Source organism: Zootoca vivipara, chromosome 2 (genome assembly GCF_965207765.1).
Source record: "Zootoca vivipara chromosome 2, rZooViv2.hap1.1, whole genome shotgun sequence".
Classification (NCBI taxonomy): Eukaryota; Metazoa; Chordata; class Lepidosauria; order Squamata; family Lacertidae; genus Zootoca; species Zootoca vivipara.
Window position 1 is genome coordinate 9,109,189 of NC_142584.1, and position 24,936 is coordinate 9,134,124.

General features: G+C 46.9%; 1 protein-coding gene across 2 annotated transcripts in view; it reads left to right on the forward strand.

Annotated features, from left to right (window-relative positions):
• The window catches only part of RARG (retinoic acid receptor gamma), a 112,051-nt gene that overhangs the window by 11,465 nt on the left and 75,650 nt on the right, over positions 1–24,936 (forward strand). Inside the window, exon 1 of one of the 2 annotated variants that reach the window (XM_088661258.1) lies at positions 682–945. The exons of the other annotated variant lie outside the window; for it this stretch is intronic. The gene's annotated coding sequence lies outside the window, so the exon portion shown is untranslated. Of the gene's footprint in view, positions 1–681; positions 946–24,936 lie in introns of those variants that run through there. 2 annotated transcript variants of the gene reach the window in all.

Sequence of the window (24,936 nt, forward strand, 5' to 3'; positions counted from 1 at the left end):
GGTTCCATGAGCTGAGCACCACATTGTTATAGCCAGTGGGAGCAGAACAGTCATGTACATGAAGAAGCCAAACATTGTGCCAAAGTGAGAGAGTGCACAGAGTTTGAGAAGTTAGCTGTTGCCCTGAGATATGTACATATGTGTGTATGTGTGAGAGAGGGATGTGTGTGTGTGTGGGGAGAGAGAGAGAGAGAGAGGATGTGCCCTGATTTGTACCTCTGGCAAGCACGCAGCATGTCTCAGTCTCCCCACCACAACCTAAATAAAGTGTTTTGGTCCTTTCCCTCCTCCATGTAGGCGATGGTTGTTCTAGAATCCAGCTGCAGCCCCACCTCTTTTCCCCTTGTGGCCCACACCCTTGCACAGTCTTGCCTGGTTTCCCACGCCAACTCTCACTCTTCTCTCCTTGGTGTCCTGGCCCTGACTCACCTCTCCACAACACCCCCAGGGCCCGTAAGCACAACACCTCTTGACTGAATGAAGTGAATGCTGCATTGTCAGTCTGTCCTAAAAGCAGCGTGTGTATGTGTGTGTGTGTGTGATTGGGTGCGGGCTTTGACATTTCTGGTTCGAATCCAGCCAAACAGGAGGTGGCGGTGGCAGGGAGCTTTGTGTGTTGGGTGGTTCCAAGGACGTGTGGGAGAGGGACGGGGGGGGGGCTTCCAAGATGGAGGGACTTGGAAAGTGGGCTGGCCAACGCAGAGTTCCCTCTGCCAGGATATTCAGGGAAGCGAGGGCAGGAGGCTGCGGATGCAGCCAACCCTTCTGAAGCGGTGCCATGCAAATCCTGACTTTGGGAATAATCAGCAAAACAGCTTTCAAGGCGTTGGGCAACACCCTCCTGGCTGCCGAAGCCACCGGACTGGCACCTCCTGTTTCCGTGCCTGCTCTTGGACACACGCCTGAGGGAGGAGGAACGGTACAGTACTCACCCACCCATACCAGGTGAGCCAGTTCGTATCCCTGCTGGCCCTACCCGCCCTGTGAAATCCCTTATTTGACCCCAGCGTGGGGATGGAGCTTGCCACACCTGCGCACACTGCAGCATTCTGGGCTCGCGCCTGGTGTGAAAGAGGAGCTGGTGTGGAAGCACAAGCTGAGCTTCTGTCTTTCCGGTGACTTCTGCCCTTGTGATTGGTGTGTGTGTGTGTGTGTGTGTGTGTGTGTGTGTGTGTGTGTGTATTCTCATAACAAGCACTTGGTGTATCTGTCCTTATACAGCTAAAGGGTGACCTTCTCCAGTGCAATTTGTCATGATGTGGTTCCAGTTTGTAGGTGGGGAGTCCTTGCAGAAGGGCTTTCCTTTTCACCCCAGTACAGTGGTACCTCACTGGGACCCAGGTGGCGCTGTGGGTTAAACCACTGAGCCTAGGGCTTGCTGATCAGAAGGTCGGCGGTTCGAATCCCTGTGACGGGGTGAGCTCCCGTTGCTTGGTCCCAGCTCCTGCCAACCTAGCAGTTCGAAAGCACGTCAAAATGCAAGTAGATAAATAGGAACCGCTACAGCGGGAAGGTAAACAACGTTTCCATGTGCTGCTCTGGTTTGCCAGAAGCGGCTTTGTCATGCTGGCCACATGACCTGGAAGCTATATGCCGGCTCCCTCGGCCAATAATGCGAGATGAGCGCACAACCCCAGAGTCGGTCACGACTGGACCTAATGGTCAGGTTCCTTTTACCTTTACCTTTTACAGTGGTACCTCAGGTTACAAACGCTTCAGGTTACAGACTCCGCTAACCCAGAAATAGTAACTTTGCTTCAGGATGAGAACAGAAATCGTGCTCTGGCGGCGCAGCAGGAGGCCCCATTAGCTAAAGTGGTGCTTCAGGTTAAGAACAGTTTCAGGTTAAGAACGGACCTCTGGAATGAATTGAGTTCTTAACCAGATGTACCACTGTATCCACATGATATAAGATAATGTGGCCATGAAAAGGCAGCAAATCAGTGAGGACTCCAAGGAACTAAGCCCACAGGGATCCACACGTTTCCCCTAACTGGGCAGGGGCTAGTTCGTGCAGTGGTGGCTGGCCACGGAGGGCAAAGGTCGAGAAGGACCCTCAGCTGAATTGGTGCTAGGATAGGAGCATGGGCATGCCGTGGAGGCAGGGAGAAGGCGCTTCCTGCCCTGTGCTGCTGGTTGAACAAAGGCTGCTTTCCCTCACTTGGGCAGCAGCCCTGAAATAGGGATGCCAGTCCGTTTGTTTGTTTATTTCACTGTGACCTGCATAAACGTGGCCGTGTGCAAGTGAGATGTGCATACATGTGTGTGTGTATAAGGGGAGCGATTTAGACTTGGGGAAGTCTAACTTTTAACTTTAAAAAGAGAATACTCTCCCAAAATCATGTCTGGCCCTCACTGCTCCTGACCGTTTAAGGGCCAGAATTTTGAATGCTGAAGCAGCAGCAGAAGAAGCAGAGAAAGGAGTTTCTCTGCATCTCTGTCTGTGGCTGCTGTAGGACTTGAGGAAGGGGCACGTGCTGAGCTAAACAGCAGAGCACAGCAGGAAGATGAAGGGGTGTGAGAGCAGTTTTAATCTGATCCCTTGGGCCTGTACTAGGACCAGGGCCGTCTTAAGCGCCCCTGGCGCCGTGGAGCGGCGGGTCCCTCCAGCGCCCCACTGCCCCGTTTCCCAGCGCAGTGTGCGGGCGGGCGCTGCGTGCAGCGCGGCTGCCACAGGCACTGCTGCGCGGCGGGCGGGCAGGCACAGCGCGGTTGCCGTGGGCGCAGCTGTGCGGCGAACCGGCGGACCGGCCAGCCAGCGGGCGGGCGGGTGCAGCTCGCGACGCCCTCCTGGCGGGCCGGCACCGTGGTGCCCTGCGCCACCCGGCCTGGCCGTAGGGCCGGCCCTGACTAGGACTCAGCCCCATATCACATAGTATGAAAGGGCCCCTGAACATGCACAGAGTGCATCTTCCCAACTGCCAGGTTTCTTGAGCCCAAAATGTGGGGTCAACGGGTGTGATATGAAGTTGGGCATGAACTCCAAGACCTCTTGCTTTGAGAAATCAAACCTTAATGTAGGTCTGGACATTGCCGGGTGCAAGAGTCTTGGTGGACATGGGACAATTTGAAAAAAATGAAAGGCTGAGCTAGCAATTTAAGCTTGGGTGCTGGAAGGGAAGAGAGCTGCTGATGGCTTGACTAGCCACTGAATCTCTCGGGATGGATGGGGAAGAAATGCCAGGCTGAAGAGCTCCAGAATCTGATGCAGGGTAGGCTTGGGGCATTTTAATGGTTTTTCCAGTGTTGATGCCAGGATTTTCGCGAGTGGCCCCCAAGTCCCTGAATGCTGCTGAATCCTATTGTGTTCCTATATTAATCCATGTGCCACAAGTCCAAGTCTTTCTTTCCCAGCTTGTCACTCATCCACCCTGTTCCCCTTTCTTGCCTTCCTGTACAAAATGGGTTCATTGGAACTGTGTGTGTGTGTGTGTGTGTGTGTTTTTTAAGCCAGATGCCTATGTTGCGATCTCCCCTCCCCTCCCAATGCTAAGGGGATGAGGGGGTACGAAGCGGGTGGGGTGGTGGGGGAAATGCAAGGCTTGCTCAGACTTTCCTGCTCTGCCGTCTGCGAGACAGGCCTCAGCTTGCTAGCCATAAAAAAGTGAGCTAATTCGGTCATGGAAAAAGGTTTGAGATTTTTTTTCTGTCTCTCTCTTTTCTGGTGGAAATACCTTAAACATAAGTGTGATATTCAGGCAGTAAATGGGGGCTTTGTTCACAAGCTGGAGCCAGGAGGCCAAGGGGAAGGAGTGCTGGAGCTAAATTCCCCCCACCCCACCTCACTCCTCATCCTCCCCCCTTCTCAAATAAAGTATCTGAAATGGTAAGTTTGATATATATAAAAAAGAGAGGGGCCTGGAAGGCTGCAGATGAAGGAGGGGGCTGGGTGGGAACAACAAAGAAACATTTAAAACGAAAACAAAACAAAATCCAAAGTTTCTTCCTCCTCCTTGACTCCAAGCCATGCCTATGAGGCCCAGGGTTAGTTCTGGTCCTGTGGGCAAGTGCCCTATTTTACAGAGGAAGGTCCTTTATTCGAAGATGCCCTGTGGTCCAGGTCCTGTGTAAAGATGTGAGAGCAAGGAGGGGCCTTTCATGTGGCCCACCAGCAGTTAATTAGCACCTCTGCAGCACACTGAGGAGGCACACAGGTCACCACTATGAAATGCCCTACTAGATGCATTAGCCATGACTTCCTCCTCTGCACCACCGATACATATACGTAAATTAACATGCCTGCAAATTGGAGTCCTGTTTTTTCCTTAACATATTGCATTTCCTGTAAGTGGATGTGCTATTGATGATGGTGGCGGTGGCGGTGATTATATACCATAGTTCATTTCTAGAAGACATACAGAGGCACTGTAGTTCTGGAACCTATTGCCCAGCCCAAGGGCTTGCAGGACAGAGAAGTCTGAACAATCACCCAACTTTGAGGTGGGGAGCTAGTCTAAGGTTACCAGATTTTTTTCAATGAATCTGGGGACAATTTTCAACTTCAATGGGTTTTTTATGGGGACTGATTTGTAAATCAAGGGACTGTCCCCGGGAAACTGGGACGTCTGGTAACCTTATAGTCTATGCCTTACCTTGGGCTCCCCTATTTTCCAACTTTCCAGTGAACTTTCCTTGTTGGCTTTTAAGACTATGGTAGTACAATGGTACCTCTACTTACGAATTTAATGCGTTCCGAACGCACATTCGTAAGTCGAAAAAATTGTAAGTCGAATCCCATAGGAATGCATTGGGAGAAAAAATTCGTAAGTCGAAGCAACCCTATCTAAAAATTCGTAAGTAGAAAAAATCCTATCTAAACCACATCCAAGATGGCGGACGGAGCTCCGTTCGTAAGTAGAAACATTCGTAAGTAGAGTTATTTGTAAGTAGAGGTACCACTGTAGTTGTGTTGCTACTACTCATGTTTAAGCGTTTTTCCAAGGCTGCATTTCCCAGAGTTCTCTGGAAGTATGTGAAGGGTCCCTGAATGAGAAGATGAGTGAGGGTGAACAAGCATCCCTCTGGCAACTTTGCTGCGGCTTCCAAACTTCCCCATCAATGCAGAGCCACCAGGGAGCTTTTGGCTGAGTTCTGAGAACAGCAGTGGGAAAACTCCAGCCCTGCAGACTAGGTCCAGCCCTGCAGGCTAGGTGCAAAAGGGGGTTGCAAGGGCTGGCATTTAGCTGATAGTCGGAGCTTGCAAAACCCCATGCACAGTGCCATGAACAAAAACCAAGGCACCTGTGGCATGGGTGGGCCTATGACCAGATCCAGTCACCCAATCCTCTTCTACGAGGTCTCTCAGTTCAGGATGGGTCTCCTGCAGGCCTCCCCAGTGCTCATTTTGAATTTGATGTGTGCACCAGAATTCTTGACAGGAGTTTCCTTGGCAGATGTGGTTGCGTGGCAAGCAAATCAAAGGGATTCCTAAAGAAAGGAGGGAAACCGCTGCTCTTAAGAATAGTTCAAGTGCTTCACTCCTACATTTTTGATGCATGTGGAAGTGCACATGCGCTCATGAATGGCCAGAGAGGATGCATTGGGAAAAGGCACATATTCTCTGATTTACCTGAGCCTCTTTTTGTATGGTTGGCGAATTAACATCTTTATCCTGCAGGTAATGAGTAGGATCCATTGTAGCACTAGGCACAAGGGTTTCTGCTTGCACAAAACGGAGTTCTCCTCTCTCCTGCCCCTCCATCTGTTCTAGGGCTTCTCCCAACCCTCTGGAACAGATTTGTGGAGGGCATGGGGCACAGGTTGACTGGGAAGGTGGGGGGATGTCCTATTGCACAAACAGAAATCCTTCTGCTGATGGGACACGGTAGTTTAATACAGCCCAATATCTGCATATTCTTTCCTTTTCTTATTAATGTTTTTAATCCATTTTAAAACAGTTTTCACTAACTAAACAATACACCTAGTAATGTATAAGGAAAGCAGGAAGCAATGAGGTGGTGTCGGCACAGGGTAAGATTAAAGAAATGTCCCTATTTTCTTCCATAACCATTCGTGACAGAACAGGATGGGATTATATGACTAGCCCGGTTAAGCAAAATGTTCGAAATGATTAACTTTCTGGCTTTTAACTGGTTAATAGGTTATTAAAATTGAAATAAAATGACATATTATCAAATCTCAGTGAAGATGCCCCCTTTGAAGACCTTGAAGGGCATTTTTGTATTTTTACTTTATAATTTTGTGGTGTTTACTTTGTAAACCACTAATAGCATTTTTTTTAACAGTAAAGGCAAAGGGACCCCTGACCATTAGGTCCAGTCGTGACTGACTCTGGGGTTGCGGCGCTCATCTCGCGTTATTGGCCGAGGTACTGTCCGCTACAGTACCGTCTGCTACTGGATCTAACGGTCAGGGGTCCCTTTACCTTTACCTTTAACCTTAGTACAGTTGTTTCGTCAGAATAGGCAAAGTAGCTACCAACTTGAGATATACAAACTATAAGAAAAAGTCATGATCACATTCATTGGTTTGTCAAATCAAATGCAGGAGTAGGTAATTGGCCAGTGTGGGGTTGGGCATTTCGGGAGTGCAAAGTTTTTTATTTGTGGTCAGGCCTGTTGATTAACTGACACAGTGGTGATGCTAATGAACAGTAATCTGCCATTGGGTTCAGCGATTGTGATCTGCTATTGAGGCAGGCAATGTGGTGCCCTCCAGATATTGCTGGGCTTCCAGTTTCCATTGGGCCCCAGACAGCATGGACAGTGGTCAGGTAGATTTGCTGTCCAATAACATCACATTGGCTACACTTATTAGTTGGCTGTTGATCTGCTAACAGTTGCAGCTCGTAGAACAAGTTAGCTTGGATTGTATAAACCCGGAATGGTGCAGCATGGATTGGTGCTGTACTGATGCCACAGCCAAAATTCTGTAGCTGTGGGATAGCAGTTGCACCAGCAGTTTCATTGCTGGGCAGATGCCCTCTGGGCACAGCCAGTGTTTGCTTGTTTGCTTGTTATATTTATATACCGCCCTTCTTCATAAGATTTCAGAGCTGTTCACAGAATAAAAATACAGGATAAAAACAAGTAAATAAATGAAAAAAGTAGCAAAACAATTCCCCACCTTCTCATAGACACATTTAAAAGGCTGTAGGTAGAATATAATCAGCCCAAGGCCTGGTTGAAGAGGAACGTTTTCGCCTGGCACCAAAAATATATATAGTGAAGGCACCAGGAGAACTTTCCTGGGGAGAGCATTATACAAACGGGGGGCCACTACAGAGAAGGCCCGTGTTGCCACCCTCTGGACCTCACGTGGAGGAGGAAAATGAAGAAGGGCCTCAGGTGATGAATGCAGAGTCAGAGATTTATATGGGGAGAGATGGTCCTTCAGGTATTGCAGTCCTGAGCAGGTTAAGGCTGTATAGGTCAAAACCATCACTTTAAATTGGGCTTGAATCAGTGTGGTATGCTCAGTGAGCAACCTGGCCGCTGAATTCTGCACCAGCTGAAGCTTCCAAACTATCTTCAGAGGCAGTTCTACATATATTGTGTTGCAATAGTCCAAGCTAGAGGTTACCAGAGCATAGACAACTGAGGTTAGACTATTGCTTTCCAGACGGGCATAACTGTGCCACTACCTGAAGCTGATGGGAGGCATTCCAAGCCACTGAGGCCACCTGAACCTTAAGTGACAGCAGATCCCTGCTTCTCCACTGGGCCACACACACACACACACACACCTGTTGCAGCACACTGGGCAGAGTTGGGGCTTTGGAGAAAGCATGAAAAAAACGGATAATGTGCACCCCACAACCCACTCTGGCTTCTGGGTGACTTGCTTTGTATGAAGGAGAGGAAGAGGCTGGGGGCAGAACTATGTTGCAGGGCAGGGTAGGTGTGTAGAGGAAGCAGCTCTCATACAAAGTGTTGTTTGTTCCCCGTCCTCAGATGCCCCCGGGGCATCTTGCAGACTTCAGCACATAAACCGGGCATTTTGATGTGGCGTTCCAGGCGCCAAATATGACTCAGGATGGTCTTCTACTGCACAAAGCCCTGGGCAGCTTCCAATATATCTCAGTCCCTACCACAGGGCTGGCTGGAGTTATATTTGCTGCCCTAGGCAAAAAAATTATTTCGCTGTCCCCCTCATCTTGTTGCACAAAGTCGTGTGTGTTTGGAGGCATAAGTATGTTCTGTTATTTGTGGTTTTTGCTGATTGCAGTCCCTTTCCCTTGCTCCAGAAGCAAATGGAGGCCAGTTGGGAAACCTGTGAAGTTGGGAGATGCCCTTTGTCCCAAACATCTGGTTGACCGGGGTGGGGGGTGGCAACTGTTTTCCTCAATCCATTTCCTTATTACCTCTTGAATTCTGCTGCCCCAGGAAGCTGCCTGCATTGCCCTAATGGCTATTGCCAGCCCTGCTCCATCTCAAGAGGTTAACTGGGTAAACTAAAACCACAGTTGTGCAAGTGTGTACATCACATAGCTGTTTCTGTAATACCACTAATTATCTGGGGTGAGGTTAGGGTGACCAGATTTAATCAGAGGTGGGGCTGCTTTGGATCTTCCGTACTCCTCTAGGTGTGAGAATTCCGTCAGGTGCGCGCCTCGGGTTGGTGTGGGAAAAGCTGCGTCCATGAAAACGAGTCTCTTTCCATAAAGGTGCCCTTGCCCCACCCACGCTTGCAACAGGTAACCTCACAGTTGAGAATGTCACTCCATCCCACATGTTTCGAAGGCGGCGTTGGGAAAGTGCCTAGACCAAGCAGTTACCTAATTCGAAGCTCTCTTTCTGGAGTCTGATTTCAAAATGAAAGTCTAGCCCGATTGGGAGGGATCTCATGCTAGATCCAGATACCCTCTTCACCTGGTGATGCCATCACTGAGAACAGAAAATTGGAAGGGAAGGGAACACGTACAGAGACCAGTGTTGCCCATGGCACCCCTGACTATCATTCTAGGCACCCCAGGGTGGCACACTGGTTGAAAACCAGTGATTTCAGTCTGTAGTTGTGCCCTTAGTGAGTAAAAACAGGGCACAGTGTGAGGTGTGTCTGTCTCTCTGCGCTGCCATTGCTGCTCTTGCGCTGGAGCTGCTGTGCCACCCACACCTACCCTGCTGGTATGATGGTTTGGATCGGCAGCAATCGGGAGGGACTGGCATGGTCTTACCGGTGGTCTAAATAGAGCAACCAATAGTAAACAGCAATAAAAGGGGTGGTGGCCACCCAGAAAAACGATCTCTTGGAGGTGACTTACTTAAGGAACTCTTACTGAGACTTCCTTTGTTTTCTTGTGCTATGTTTTACGCCACAAAGAGAAATTGGGGCGGGGGCGGAGGGGCTTCCCATCCTTCTGCTGTAGCACACAACTAGTTGAGCAGGAAGCGTCCCAGCCAAAGGAGCATATTTATGTGAGAGCTGGTGTAGAAGCTTAGAGCCAGGAAATCCCCAGTTCAAACATCACTTCGGCTATGAACATACTGGATGCGGCCTCAGCCAAGCATATCTCTCCCCCCCCCCTCCATACCATTTGCAAACCAACAATGACACTGCCTACTTATAGGGATTACAAAGGCCATGGAGAGCTTTTTCCTCCTTGAATTTGTCTAAACCTCTTTTAAATCCACCGCTGCCTCCTGGGGGAGCTAACTCTGTATTTTTAACTATATGCACAGTGTGAAGAAATGCTTCTTTTCCTCCGTCCTTGGCCTCCCACTCTTCACACCGCATTAGCTCTAGCTTTCCATGCTACTGCTTGCCCCTCTTCTTAAAATCTGCTTAGGCATGCACTATTACAGAGCAACCCTATCAAAGCAGAGGAGAACTTACTTCCCAAGATGAACTAAAAAAACTGAAACTGAAAAGGAACACCCACAAGCCAACAGAGTTTCAAAACATCTTTGGGAGAGGCAATGCAACAGCAAGCAAGAGCCACAAAACATATCCTATAGATGTCTTTGACACTCATACAGTTGCATTCCATGCAGCAATCACGAAAGCAGTGAATGCAATATTCACTGAGAAAAGCACTCTTGTTTCCCCTGATTTATAATACTGTACTGAGCTTGTGAGAGCTTGAGAAGTGTGGCATCTCTGCAATAAAGCGTAACAGTAAGGGAAGATGTGTAGATGCTGTACAGCAGCAGGCAGGAAACATGCACAGACAGATTCATAGCACCGAAGAAACAACAGCCCTATGTTTGCACCCAGTTTATTTGTTCCATGGTTACAGTTCACACTGTTCGCAGTACAATTCTGCCAGTGTTCCTGTAGCGCTGTGCATTGTCTGTTCCTTGGGTCTGCACCGTTTGGGTTATAGATGCCAGTGTACCTGAGTTGTACCATTAGATGTTTCAGGAATCTGCCAGGGATTCCTTAGCTTAGCTTTGCATTGCATTGCAGGGGGCTGGACTAGATGGTCCTTGGGTCCCCCTCCCACTCTACAATTCTACTATTCGTGAACAGATATATTAATTACCCTGCTAGATGAACTTTGAAAAAGTCTACTTTCGCAATTGCTTCCAGCCAAATACCGTTCTGGAATGGTGTAATTATGCAACGTGTTATTTTCTTCAGAGATCATCCCTGCCCTATCCCAAGGGCTTACGGCAGGTTACACTGTATCCATATCTAATTTTATCTTGACAACGGTCCCTGGGTGTAGGTGAGCTTGGCAATGAACTTGCCCAGGGGCACCCTGTGAACTTCATGGCTCAGTTGTGATTTAGGCTTGGAATTCCTGCAAACTTGTACACTGTCTGCAATAAGTGATAAAACATAACAAAATTGCAATCAGGCAAGAAAGAGGGATGCAGGCAAAAAAGGGGGGCGGCGGATATGAATGGCTCTCTCTGCTTCTGGGAGCCAGCCTGGGTGTGGTGTCTCTCATAGTGCTTATTTCACTTTAATGCAACCATTGGGGGGTGTCTGAAATTGATCGGAGCAGTAGCAGTGCGTACTTAACCCTTTCTCTGTGGGCTGCTTCCTCCAATAATCACCCCTCCCAGCTGCTTTTGTCCACGGGGGGGGGGGGGGGAAGACCCGTGGATCTTGTATCTTTCCCCCCATGAGTGAGAAGTCTTCACATAATGATCTTGATGGGGGGGGAGTACCATGCATGGAAAGGGGTTAAGCAGTCTGCCCACTCCCCAATGCTGCTTCTATCAAATTTGCAGTATGTGACTATAATGAATTTGGGAGGTGGCTCACTTACCTCTCATATTATGTGCAGAGTGGCACCGGTTTCCCCATTTTGGGTGCCAGCTTTGCTGTTCCACTAAAAAATATCATGTGCCAGATAGTCTTTTCTTACCTATGTGACTGTTGATTATGCTCCCTTAACCTTAATCTTGGGAAAAGATTGAGGGCACTAGGAGAAGGGGACGACAGAGGACAAGATGGTTGGACAGTGTTCTCGAAGCTACGAACATGAGTTTGACTAAACTGCGGGAGGCAGTGCAAGACAGAAGTGCCTGGCGTGCTATGGTCCATGGGGTCACAAAGAGTCGGACACGACTAAACGACTAAACAACAACAAACCTTACAATAAAAGGCTTTGGATATAAAGTGACTTAATGCGATCTCAGGAGTGCCTGAGGGCAAATACATTCTGACTAGATAGGGCAGCATTCGTTTGTTAAGGTAATTTCCCCACCCTTTTCTATGTGTTATTATTTTTTCCTAAGGGAAAAAACCTGGGATCAGGGACAGAGGTGTAGGGAATGTGATGACTTGCCCTTCTCTGAAAGCTTAGGAAATGGCCTCCTCCTCCTCCTCCTCCTCTATAAATTAGTCCATGTTCTGCGCAGCATAAGGAAAGCATAGGACGTGGGTAGGCAAATCCAGAGGCCGGATCAGGCCCAATCGCCTTCTAAATCCAGCCCACGGACAGTCCAGGAATCAGTGTGTTTTTACATGAGTAGAAGGTGTCCTTTTATTTAAAATGTATCTCTGGGTTGTTTGTGGGGCCTGCCTGGTGTTTTTACATGAGTGAATGTGTGCTTTTATTTAAAATGCATCTCTGGGTTATTTGTGGGGCATAGGAATTCGTTCATTCCCCCCCCCCAAAAAATATAGTCCGGCCCCCCACAAGGTCTGAGGGACAGTGGACCAGCCCCCTGCTGAAAAAGTTGACCACTGACCCTGTCACTATGTGGCCTGGACCAACTCACTTTACTTCAGCCTCAGTTCCATGTCTTTGTGGGTCTAGAATAGTGTTGACCTACAACTCAGGGGGTGCTTGAAAGGCAAACATGATAAAAATTGAAGGGTCACATTCATGTCGGTCAGCATTTTATGTGGTGCACAAAGTAACCGGATGTTTTCTGGCAGAATACTCATGTTGTTGTTGTTGTTGTTGTTGTTGTTGTTGTTGTTGTTGTTGTTTAGTTCATTTCTATACTGCTTTATATTTTAAGGGAGGGGAGAATTTCAAAGCGATTTACAACCTACATTAAAGCATCAGATAAAACAATCCAGAAGAGAACATTACTGAAGAAAGTCAGAGACAAAGTATGCATTCAAAGCAGCGTAATTAACAGGAAACTAAAATATTATCTTCAAGATTTCCAAAATAAAACATTACTACTGCAGAAAGCACATTTAACACAGCAAAGTTAAGAACAGCAAAAAAATAAATAAATCTTAAAACATTTCAAAAGAAAACATCGTTAAAGGAAGTCAGGTATAAAAATGCACATTTAAAACAGCATAATTAGCAAGTGAATGAAATATTATAAACATAGGACATATCTGCTGCTGTTGCTGCCAGTCCTGCCTATGGTGGCTCGGTGGCTGTCAAAGTTCGGGCTCGATGACCTGGGTTTGCACTAAAAGACTGCCAGTATTGTCTTTGTGCAATTCTTGGTTCATCACAGTGTCTGTAAGAGAGCCCTGGGCTCTGGCTAAGATTTTGCAGTCTATGGACTGGGTACTGTATATTCCTGCATATAAGACTACTTTTTAACCCAGGGAAATCTTCTCAAAAGTTGGGGGTCGTCTTATACGCCGGATCGTATTTCTTATACGGCGAGTATATCCCAAATTCTATATTTTAACTGGGAAAGTTGGGGGGTCGTCTTATACGCCCAGTCATCTTATACGCTGGAATATACGGTATATATGCTCTCCTGTGGATTCACTCAAGTATAACTAGGTATGCGTTCGTGCCATTCAGACCTGTTGGAACACTTTTGCAGCATAGCACAGTTAAAGGTATTTAAAAAAAAATAGAATCATAGAATTGCAGAGTAGGAAATGATTCTGAGGGCCATCGTCCAACCTCCTGCAATGCAGGAATCCCAACTAAAGCATCCATGACAGGTGCATAGCTGCCAAGTTTTCCCTTTTCTCGTGAGGAAGCCTATTCAGCATAAGGGAAAATCCCTTTAAAAAAGGGATAACTTGGCAGCTATGGACAGGTGGCCATCCAACCTCTGCTTAAAAACCTCCAATGAAGGAGAGTTCACAACCTGCTGAGGGAGTGCATTTCGAAGGCATTTATGCCTATAGGCATGGTAGAGGCACCTGGGAGTGTATAAGACAGGTTTCGAAGGCTAACCTTTAAGCACTATCATGTTCAGCTGTAGCCTTTAGCTGGTAGTTAGTAGTGTTGCAATTAGTGGGTTTTCCACCTGCACCCGTTTTTTGTGGCATTAGGGCATGTTAGCAGGGGTATTTTTCCAAGATACATCCCTGAAAAATGCTGGTGGACCAAATCCTAGCAGGAGTGGGCATCTGCATAAAGAGGAACTATTGTTTCCTAGATTGATCTCTGAATAGATAATGTGTAGCACTTGGATGAATTTGCCAACTGGGTTTCCAAAATATACTCCTAAATTGAAGGGTAGAAGTTTCCCATCTTGAATATTGCACTTTTTTAAAAAAGCATGGTTAAACTCTGGGTGCTTTTACACCTGATGCCAAGACCACCTTACTATATTGTGACTTAATTTGAATATGGTTGATGAGCTGTGTAACATGGGAAGCAGCCATTCTAAAAGGTGAAAAGAGATGTCAACGAGTTAAACAACTATATAAATTTCCATAGACATCCAAAAGCAGCCTTGTTTTGGCGAGCTTTTAATGTTTGATTTCTATTTTGCTTTGTTTTATTTTTATTTTTGTTGGAAGCCACCCAGGGTGACTGGGGCAACCCAGTCAGATGGGCGAGGAATAAGAGATTAATTTTAATTATAATTATTAAAGTTGCCCTTAGAAATGTGACTAATTCTAAAGTCTTAAGTGGCATTTCCTGCACTAGACAAAGTGGGAGTGGTTGGGTATTTTTAATCAACCTGCAAAGGTCTTAATATGGATCATTGTTACTCTTGTCATATGATTTGAAAAATGCAACATTTAGTATATGTACTGGTTTTGAAAGTGTTCTGTGTCCACACAGATTTTGCTTTGTTTTTAGCAGAAGGAATGCACTTTTGAGCTGTGTGAAAAGCTCACCAAATTGGTACTCTAGACAAGAGGGGAACCAGCACAGAAAGAATCAGCAATTAGGTTCTTGTGGCTTAAATAGGTGAGATGTTGACCTAGACCTCAAATCTTTCCCAGACTTTGGGAAGGGAGTTGGGTTTAGGATTTTCCAGCCAAAAAAAGTTGGAGGTTGGGATACCTTGTTTTGGTTGTCTGTTCACAGTATATATACCCCACCCTCTCTCTCACACACAATAATAATAGTAATAATTTATTATTTATACCCCGCCCATCTGGCTGGGTTTCCCCAGCCACTCTGGGCGGCTTCCAACCAAATATTAAAAACAGTACAGCATCAAACATTAAAAACTTCCCTTCAGTTGTCTTCAAAAAGTAAAATAGTTACTTATTGCCTTGACATCTGCTGGGAGGGCGTTCCACAGGGCGGGTACCACTACTGAGAAGGCCCTCTGTCTGGTTCCCTGTAACCTCACCTCTCGCAACGAGGGAACCGCCAGAAGTCCCTCGGTGCTGGATCTCAGTGTCCGGGCTGAATGGTGGGGGTGGAGACGCTCCTTCAGGTATACAGGACTGAGGCCATTTAGGGCTTTAAAGGTCAGTACCAACACTTTGAATTGTGCTCGGAAACGTACTGGGAGCCAGTGTAGATCTCTCAGGACCGGTGTTATGTGGTCCTGGCGGCCACTCCCAGTCACTAGTGTAGCTGCCGCATTCTGGATTAATTGCAGTTTCCGGGTCACCTTCAAAGGTAGCCCCACGTAGAGCGCATTGCAGTAGTCCAAGCGGGAGATAACCAGAGCATGCACCACTCTGGCAAGACAGTCTGTGGGCAGATAGGGTCTCAGCCCGTGTACCAGATGGAGCTGGTAGACAGCCACCCTGGACACAGAATTAACCTGTGCCTCCATGGACAGCTGTGAGTCCAAAATGACTCCCAGGCTGCACACCTGGTCCACACACACACACATTTTAGCCAAGGGCAAGCCGATCTGTGTTACAGTGCCAAAGACTAAGTACAGTAGCGGGTGGGGTGGAGTGGTGGACTTTAGTAATATGGCGCCCTGAGCGAGCACAAAATTTGGTGCCCCCCTATATTTCTTATTTTCACAATAATTCTTTCATTTTAAGATTATTATTTGGAGTCCATTGCAGGGGAACAGCCCACACTGCCCAAAGCCAGCATTGACTGTAGGGCAATTTACATAGAACATCCTCAGCTGGGTTGGTGGCTTTGCTTTGGTGTCATCTGCTGACGCAGCTCAGGCAGAAGAACAAAAGCAGCATTGTCTCATTGCCCATGTGACATTGTTGCCAATCACTGAGAAGTACCTGGGGGCAAGCATGCCGCAAGAGAGTCCTATCTGGATGGTGCCACGGCAAGAGTGTGTTGCATTTCAGCCCTTGGACCTGAGCCAGAGGAGCGCATCTCTGAAAGTGCTCTTAGGCTTAAATCGAATTGTGCCTTTTCAAATACTTGTAATTATTCTGAGAATCTTCCGTTGCAATTCTCCCCTTTCAATGAGGCGTATGTATGCCTGGGAGGGAGAGCAGGCAGTAGTGATCTAGATGGACTAATAGCATGACACAGTATAAGAGAGTTTCATTTGTTAAAACGGATTTTTGTTAACTACTGTTTTTTTTTCTGGGTGTGTGTGTGTGTGTGCTGAGATCATCTTCTGAGGCCCTTCTTCATGTGCCTCTTCCTTGAGAGGTTTGGAGGGTGGCAACACGAGAATGGGCCTTCTCTGTGGAATGCTCTCCCCAGGCAAAAATGTTCCTCTTCAACCAGGCCTTTGGTTGATCCGATTTACATCCTATGCCCTTTTAAAATGTGTGTTTTTTGGGGGGGTGGGTGGGTTGCTGGGTTTTTTTTTAATTAGGTATTTTGTGGTTTTATATCTTGATTTTATTTTGTGAACCGCCTTGAAACTCCCGGGTATGGGGCGGTATATAAATTCAATAAACAACAACAACAACAACAAGAAGAAGAAGAAGTAGTCCTGAATGACTTCAGCTGGAATTGAATTTGTGCTTGAGCTAAGATGGAATATGAGAACCTTTGATACAGAATGTCAGCTGTAAGAAATAACTTGGGACCCTCCAGACCCTCCAGACGCCTCTTTTTTCTCGAGGCGGTGCCCGGATTTACAGAAGCTATTCCGGTTTCAGATTTGATCCCGGTAATGTCCTGCTTTTCCTTACCATGTCCCTATTTCCATTAGAGAAATGCTGGAGGGTATGTAGGGGTCACCTGTGAGGTCCCTGTGGAAGTGTTATCTCGTGCCCACAAGCCCCCCCCCCCCCGCTTAAACTAGTCTTGAAAGAAGCATTCTATTGTAGCCAACAGAATAAGGTTGGGGTGTGTGCTCAGCTATGGTGTGTGTGGTGCCCACAACAGTTTTTCCAGTGTGAATATAGCTCCATGGGCCCCAAAAGGTTGGGCATCTCCTGTCTTGGAGCCTTTTGGAATGCCTCCCCCCACCCCACCATAGCAACCCTTTTCGAGATAGATCATGATTATTTCAATTTTGCAGCTTGAGAACTGAGACTGAGAGAAAATGGCCTGCCATAAGCCACTGCAGCCGAGATACCATCTGAAGCAAGCGCTGCTATCTTCAGATGTTCACTGGGCTACATTGGCTCTTAGGTTCTGAAAAATGTGGATTATTACAAATCCTCTGGTGGGGAGAATTTTATTTCTTTCCCGTATTCCCTTCCACATTGACAACATTCTCAAATGGCACTAATGGCGGGAGTGAGTCTTTTTCAGTGTCTTATGTGGAAATTTTATTTATTCTGTTTTTGCTTGAGCAGAGTTCCATTGAACCTTGGGCTTTAAGTGAGCTCCCAAGGGAGATAAGAAGTGGCTTCTGGTGTCATCTAGGTTTCAGCACAGAATGTAGCATGTGGGTGAGATAAAGCCAATAAGACAATGGATGCGTATACTAATAACGGAGCAGGGTTTTTTTGGGGGGGGGGATGCTCCTTCACAGAGGGAGGAAATTACATCCTTTGGAGTGTACTTAGATGCTTCCCATACCATTCTCAATTGATTTAGAATTGTTTGCTGTGGAAAGACATTGGATAGCCAGCTTGATTTCAGTGCATCTACTGTCACGATTTGGAAAACATTTAAAATTAAAATTAAAAAAGCATGTACTGTATATGACATCTGCATCATGTTCTAATCCAGGCACCCCCAAACTGCAGCCCTCCAGATGTTTTGGCCTACAACTCTCATGATCCCTAGCTAACAGGACCAGTGGTCAGGGAAGATGGGCATTGTAGTCCAAAACATCTGGAGGGCCGAAGTTTGGGGATGCCTGTTAATCCTTCCTTAAAATGGCCAGGTGCTCAAATGTCAAGAGGATCTGCCCCACCCTCTGACAGGTGCCATCCTTTTTGACATACATCACCTTCCCTACCAGAGGCACCACTTTACAAGGGCGATTTGGGGCACCAACGTCTCGTGTGTGACATCATGGCATCCCGTGTGTGATGCCAGGATGTTGGGAGGAGCTGGGGCAGAGCCAAATGCGGCGGTTGTGTGGCCTCAGTGGCCAGTGCTGGCCGCTCCTCTTGGCGCCATCACTGGTGGGAGTCTGCTTCAACCCTCCTTCTCTGCTGCGGCAGGAGGAGGAGCCAATCACTGGAGCCACACCGCGGTTGCCTCCACACTTCACCTCCGTGCTTTAGGAACAATGGGGGGGGTCCAGCCCCGACCACCAAAATATAGGGGTGGCCAAAGGGCTCGGCCCCCTGGAGCTGGTGCCCATGTTCCCTAACTACCTGCTGCTTGATAACTCTCTCAGTGCCCTAATCCTGGCTGCTGTTTTCTAATGCTGGTGCATACAATACATAGGGTTGGGCACATGACTGCCTCTGCTTTTGATTTCATGATATAGCTATATATTTGTTTAAACATTGGATTATTTTTAACCAACTCATAAAACTTTGGTTTGGGAGTGGGGTGTGATTCCCATGACTGCCTCAGTCATTCACACCTACAGTGTGTGTTTGTGGTGGGGGAACCCCAACTTTTGCTGATTTGTAAGTGCGGAAAGCTTCAATAAGATGGTTGTGAAGCTGCCAGTAGGGTGGGGCTTTCACCCTGACCTCAACTTTTGAAACTACAAATCCCCATTGAGGGAGGTTTGCAGAAGCATGCCAGGGCTGAGCTCTCCATGTGCCACCAGCATGCGAGTGGGTGCGTGTGTACGACTGCTTTGCGGTTACATTTCAGAAACTGCAAGGCAGCGTGCACAACAGGAAAAAAAGGCTTGAACAACCTGTTGCAATACATTCTTAAAAGTTAGATGGCCATAGCCTTTCTGATTCGGACATATTTCCAGCAGATGAACAAATTAATCCAACCCCTGGGATACTAGAAATAAAAGAATTCTGGCTATTCAGACTGAATAACCTAACACCCATGGCCTTGCCAAGGAGAATACTTGAAACTTTTGCCTCTGCTTTTAATTATTTTTAAAACCTCCATCACATTTATTTAGCAAATGTCTCCTTCCTGAGATTCTCTCCATCATTTGCATTCTAAGAGCCTGGTGTGAAATCGAAATATGGAACTGACTTGTGCGGTAGCGGAAAGTTTTAAACAATTTTAAGCTGTTCTCTGTTTTATCAGTCACTTACTTTTGTGTATCGGGTTTTTGTGCATATGCCCCCCCCCACTGCTGACATCCTTCTTATTGTGTGTTCATGATGATTTGTGCTCATCTGTAACAAGCGCGGCAGTTATATGCAATCTCACTTGCATTACTGTTTGCACATGCAGACGTTTTTAGGTAGCCGTACTGCTTTGTTTCCAATCAGTGTGTGTCCCATAAAGTATTCCTGCTGCTGGAATCCTGTTGTTTTCTCGTGCCACAAATGTATAAACATCACTCCATATCTGGAAGTCCTTCCCTATAATCCTTGAGGTATGAGACTCTCTGTAGTAAGTGATGTAGGAAATGCACTTTGCACCTGCTTAGGGGCATTCTCACAAGTTCATCCTTCTAGGGGCGGGGCCCTGCCAGTGAGATGTTACAGGTAGCTACTGGGGGAGAGCCTTTTTGGTGGTGGCACCTCAGCTGTTATTCCCTCCTCTGAGAGACTCGCTTGGTGCCTACTTGTGGGCTATTTTAAATCTGGTTTAAATCTGGTTTTGAACTACGACTCCATAAATAAATAAATAAATAAATAAATAAATAAAATATTATTTATACCCCGCCCATCTGGCTGAGTTTCCCCAGCCACTCTGGGCAGCTCCCAATCAAGTGTTTAAAACAATACAGCATTAAATATTAAAAACTTCCCTAAACAGGTAATCCCTGAACACTGGTTAGCTGCGGAGAGTTGTAGTCAAAAACATCTGGAAGGTGCCTGGTTGGGAAAGGTGGATTTAATAATTTAAATTCTATTTAAATCTGCTACTTCAATATTATTCTATTGAAACTGTCATGCTGCTCAAATAATGTTGCTGTCTAGTGCAGGTACACATGAGGTCAGTAAATTAAAAAAAGGGCAGTTGTGCTAAGGCCTGTCATTCAAAGCAGTTTCTGGGGCTGCATGCATGCAAGCCCTGGCAAAAATGCAAGCTTTGCCACCTAGTAAAGAAAGCATTCTAGCTCAGGGGTAAAACCAGGGGTAGGCAACCTAAGGCCCGGGGGCCGGATGCGGCCCAATAGCCTTCTCAATCCGGCCCGCGGACGGTCCAGGATTCAGCATGTTTTTACATGAGTAGTATGTGTGCTTTTATTTAAAATGCATCTCTGGGTTATTTGTGGGGCATAGGAATTTCACTCATTTTTTCCCCTTCAAAGTATAGTCTGGGCCACCACATGGTCTGAGGGATGGTGGACCGGCCCACAGCTGAAAAAGGTTGCTGTCCCCTGGGTAAAACTCATGTAGGGAGAAGGTCCAGCTGTAGGCCCTGCTGTCTGTAGTTCAAAGGATTTCAAGTAGAGCCTGAGAGAGGCCTGAGCCTTAGACCTTGGAGAACTGCTGCCATTCAGGGCAGTCATTACTGAGCTAGATGGGAATCAGTTGCCCGATTTAGTAGAAGGCAGCTCTGTATTTTCATAACCTTCCTTCGTGTCTGAGTTGGCACCTGGTTCATCTAAGCCTGGTGGGCATGGAGCTCCGCAGCCTTTGCAAGCTGCTTTCTTGGCACAAACATTGACCCTGGGGGGGGGGGGGACGGCAGTCAAACGGCAGATACCTTTTGCCATGGCCCCTAGTTCCTGTAACAGACCTGAGGAGAAAATTGGGGATTGTGGGCTTGTAGTTCCAAACCAGCCCCACCCTTCTCTCCTCCACCGAACGCTGCGTGTGGGATCATTAATGGGAGAGAGCAATGCCGGCGTGGAAAGGGTTAGTGGCTGGGTGCTGGCGGGCTCAGGAATGTGGTGCTGCCAGTCAAGGGAAGGGCCCTGCTCCCAGGTGCTCAGCCCAAGAACCTCTTTGGAGATTGTTTTGTTTTTATTGCTCAAGCTTGTAGGCTTGTTCCCATATGGGACGGGGAGCCAGTTCCTGTGTTTCACTCTCTGTGGGTTCTGAACCAGCCACGCCTGCAGCGAGCTACTTCCAGAATTCAACTGTGAACTGGGAAGTTGAAAACAAGGGTGTGTATCTACACACACACACACACACACACACGTGTGTGTGTGCATATTCTCTCACACAAACATACCAGTCCATGCCTGGATGTCACACTGATACACAGCTATATTCATGGACCTCTTCTCCATAAAAAACCCTAGCTACACACAGTGCTGTAGGGAGCTTGCATTCACATGGACCCGTCACATTGTGTCACCTCGGTATGGATGACTCAAGGGTAAATGTTCACAGACTCCGCCTGAGCATCTTCTGAAATGGAGATCCACGAAGTGGATAGCTCAGTTGGTGGAGCATGAGACTCTTAATCTCAGAGCCGTGGATTCAAGCAAAAGATTCCTGCATTACAGGGAGTCGGGCTAGATGGCCCTTGTGATCCCTTCCGACTCTGCATTTCTACGACTCTTTGAAGTCATACATGCATTTGCCACAGTTCTCTTCTAGCAATTCCTTGTGATGGCACCTTGCTGATGGCACCTTCTCCATACATCACCAGCCATTACCATAGAATTGCTTCCTAGTTAGGAAGTGGCAGCCCTCTCTAGGGTACACCGAAACACCTTGGGGTGGGGTGTAGAAGTCCTGCTGCATCCATGCATGTAGGGACAAAGCAGCTTAAGTGCTGGGTGTGTGCTCAAGGCTTAATGTTGAGCCAAAGCTTAGCTTGCAGTGTTGTTGCATGAGGCCCTGGAATCAGAGGTGGAGCTAGCTGCTCCAGACCCGGAGCGTCGCACATGCTGTGCACCCAGGGATGGAGCGAGCCGCCCGCGAGGGCAGGGCGAGCATCCCAGGGGGGCAGGGCGGCGATGTCACCCTCCCTCAGGGATGACACCTGGGGCAGACCCCACCCATCACCCACCCCTTCCTCCACCAGTGGCTGGAATAACCCCAGTAAGGCAGGGTTTGTTAACGGAAGTGACAGTGAAAACCGGGCCAGAGCCAAGGGTGGGAGAACCTCCGCCCCGCAGGCTTATTTATTTCCCTCCGTTTGGCCTACCGTGCCATTTGGGTGTAGGGCCCTATGATGCCAGGTGTACTGTGGGACAGGTAAAGGCATGGCTGGGCCCGGGGCAAAGCACACCTGTCCATTCACTCACATGCAGTAGCACCCCCCAGTAGCCACAAGTCAGCACATTGTTAAGCCAAGCCATAAACTTTCTCGCCAGTATGTAGTTTCCATAGGAACAGTGGCAGGAGTGAGGCAGTTGCACAGTGAACAGGGCGAAGTAAAACTATGCAGCACTGGAAAAGCACAGGGCAAGACTGGCAGGGAGTCTTGAAGCTGAGATTATATATGCACCCAAGGGCACTGCAAGCTGGTGAGCAACACATGCTGTTTCCTGCAAGTGTCACAAACAGCCACATTCTTGGAAGCCTGACTTGTTAATCTGACGTCTTGTTTTGTCACATCCTACCTCCAGATGGGTATGGAGCAACTGTGAACTCTGTTTCGAAAGCCTTTCACTTGTCTTCTGCCTGCTTTTGTCTTCTGGTGAAATCAGTGGCACTCCCAGAGGTGATGCCAATGAGATACCTTAAATGTGCTCATGGCCCTATAATTGACTTGTCTCTCTGACAGCGACCTTGCCTTTAGCAGTAGATATGTGTCCTCCTGTCTGGTGGGACTGAGTCTTAACTTTCATAGCCTTGTTGTTTATGTGGATAGTTCATTCCAGTAGTGCATTGCTAGCAATCACATCCCGTTGGTACTTAATATAATACTGTGGCAAGACACAAAGGTGCCTTATGACAAAACCTCCTCAACTGTCAAATGTCATCTACAGAAAAACCCATGTTAAATAATCACGCAGCAGATAGATAAATAAAGACCACAGCTTTTGGATTGGAGCCAAGCCTAATGCTGTCACACTCACTCCACAATTTATTTTGTCAGTGTATTGAATTCCTTAGTGTGCATTCTCTCCCTGTTTTACTCTCCAGATACTAGTACTGTATCTGGATGAATATCCTTACACACACTAAAAAAGTACGTAGCCCAAGTCCATATTCAGCGAAATGTACACCTATAGATTATACAGTTCACACCCTAACTTTTCTCAAATATGCATAGTCCACACACCAGTATGTTGATAGTTGCATGTAATGATTTGCAGCCAGAATTTTGTACTTCTGCATGCAAATTGAGAAATGGTGCATGGTATAAATTCGCTGTACCTCAACAGTGCATGCAGCAGCACTACTCATGCATTAGGAGTGCTTTTCTCCATTCATTTTCTCCATTTTTTATTTTAAATTTAATGTGCACACTTTCTCAGGGTGCAAAGTGGGGAAGAGGAATTAGCCACAGAGCTTAGGGCTTGCCGATCAGAAGGTCAGCGGTTTGAATCCCTGTGACGGGGTGAGCTCCCGTTGCTCGGTCCCAGCTCCTGCCCACCTACCGCAGTTTGAAAGCACATCAAAGTGCAAGTATGGTAGATAAACAGGTACCGCTCCGGCGGGAAGGTAAACGGCATTTCTGTGCGCTGCTCTGGTTCGCCAGAAGCGACTTAGTCATGCTGGCCACATGACCCGGAAGCTGTACACCGGCTCCCTCGGCCAGTAAAACAAGATGAGCGCTGCAACTCCAGAGTCATCCGCAACTGGACTTAATGGTCAGGGGTCCCTTTACCTTTACCTTTGAGAGTGCTTATCATGTTCCTAAACAGTAGTTTGCCATTTGGCAGTTAAATCCCAATAAAATTGAATGCTGGTTGTGTGACTATTCTACTTTGTAACTGTGGTTGTGTGGATGTGCTTTGTGGCTAATTGTATCTCTTGCTTTAAAGCAACATTGTTAGCTACCCTAGGACCAGAAGGTGATTTGCTTAGAGGCAGGATATTTCTGTGGATCAGAAGCACTGCAGTGAATGAAGCAGGGAGCTTTGGGATGAGAGGCAACTGGCTGCCTTTGGATGACTCAGACCTTCTTCCTCTGAATAATGAGGATAATAGAGGTCTGCTCCACTGGATTGTTATGTAGATAACAGGATGAAGACTGTAAAGTACTATCATTCTTTTTTACTTATTTAAAATGCTCGATGAATAGGCATGTGTAAGCTTTGATAAGCTTTACCGTTTGCAGAGCCAACTAGATAACCACATAATTTCGGCAACTACTTGAGTGATTTAGTGGGTTTTCATGCTTTTTCATATGGCACTAGACTTTCTGGCTTTAATCACAGTTACGATCTTTTTTACTGTGTTTTTTAATGTCATGAAAACATGCTTCAACATGCACTTGGCAACATATGCCCAAGATATCGTGGTTCTACTTCACCCTGATATTTTATCTTTTTTCCTCCTGAAAAAGAATACCCTCCAACAGTGCGTTTTTTTCCTTTAAAAATTGTTTAGGGGTACTCTCATTTTCCTACTCATATTGAAATACTGCCCCTCAATGAGGCCAAAATTAGATTCACAAAATGTTTAGGGGTACCCCCAGAAAAAAAGCACTGCTCTCCAACATACACTTGATTACAGTGGTACCTCGGTTTACAAACACAATTGGTTCCGGAAGTCCATACTTAACCTGAAGCGTACTTAACCTGATGCAAACTTTCCCATTGAAAGTAATGGAAAGTGGATTAATCCATTCCAGACGGGTCCACGGAGTACTTAAACTGAAAATACTCAAACCGAGGCGTTCTTAAACCGAGGTATGACTGTACGTGCATCAAAGCTGCTGTCCTGTTGATAACTAGATTGCTTAAATCCCACTGGATGGTTATTGAACCACATTTTACTCAAATTAGACCTGTTGAAATTAATGGGCATAACTTAGCCATGTTCATTTATTTCAGTGGGTTTACTCCGAGTAAAACATAGCTGAATACCACCCATTGAATTTGGTGGGATATAAGCAACCTAATTGTGTGCAGGAATGCAGCCCAAATTTGCAGCAAATCT